The sequence below is a fragment of the Fonticula alba genome (genome assembly GCF_000388065.1).
Source record: "Fonticula alba strain ATCC 38817 unplaced genomic scaffold supercont2.6, whole genome shotgun sequence".
Lineage (NCBI taxonomy): Eukaryota > Rotosphaerida > Fonticulaceae > Fonticula > Fonticula alba.
Window position 1 is genome coordinate 1,028,467 of NW_009242976.1, and position 1,094 is coordinate 1,029,560.

The following is a 1,094-nucleotide window of genomic DNA, read 5'->3' on the forward strand; positions in this document are numbered from 1 at the left end:
GAGGGGGGGGGGGGGGGTTCGTCGGGGAGCCGAGAAGCGGGAGACGCGCCCCGGGACCCAGCCAGCACGAAGATGCGAACGCCGGCCCAGCCCACCAGGCGCCGCGCTGGTCACCCCCGAAACCGGGGGCGGGGGGGGGGGGGATATCGCCGTTCAGGCGCCTGCATGCTTCTCCGGAAGGGCGCTGAGCGCGCTACCACAAGGTGAGGTGGAAAAAATAACAATGCTCTCTGCGTCCCATACCAGCATTCCCCTTCGCCCTCCCGGCCTCCCGCCGGTTTTTGGTACCACCCCATCACGCCCCGCGCCCCGCGCCCCGCACCCCCGGCCTGCCCCTGCCGCCGGCCGGCATCTGGGCGGGGTCGAGCGACGCAACAACGTGAGGAATCTCTGGCGCCGTGGGGACGTGTGCACACCGCAAGCGAACCTCCCCCCCCCCCCCCCGGGGGGGGGTGAAGAGCGGAACACCACCAGGTCAAGCCGCTGACTGGGAGGCGTGTGGCCGCGGCCCCGGGGCCCGGAGGCCGCGACCCATGTGTCAGCCGGTCGAGGCCGAGTTGGCTCTCTCTGTGCCCAGGGGGGGTGGTGTGCGACCGAGCGCAGAGAACCCCGGGCTTACCATGGGCCTTCTCTTCTGAGAAGATCCCCTCCCCCCTTCCCCCAGAAGAAAAGACCGGCGCCCCCCCCCCCCCCCCCCCCGCGGATCCGCTGCTGTCCATAGGCTGGCCCCAGCGGCCGACCGACCGGCACAAAAGGGTAGGCGCGGGAGGCACACCAGAGGTCAAATCCAGGGAGAGGGAGAGAGAGAGAGAGGCAGGGACGACTGGCGAGGCGCACACCGCGTCTGGTGACAAGTCGACGAAGAGGATAAAATGATGTGCCTGCCCCGGGGCAGCAGGTTGCGGCTGCGGCCGCCGACGGGTGCCGCATCGCGCCCGCCCAAACCCTGAGGTATCTCAAAATGTCCCCCCGCCTGGCAGCCGCATTTCTCAGGCTTTCGGCCTCCGGCGCGCCAGCGGACGGGCACCAGCCTTGGCGCCCTGGGCGGGATCTCCGACCTGCATGTCTCACGCCGGGGGCCGGGGGGGGGGGGG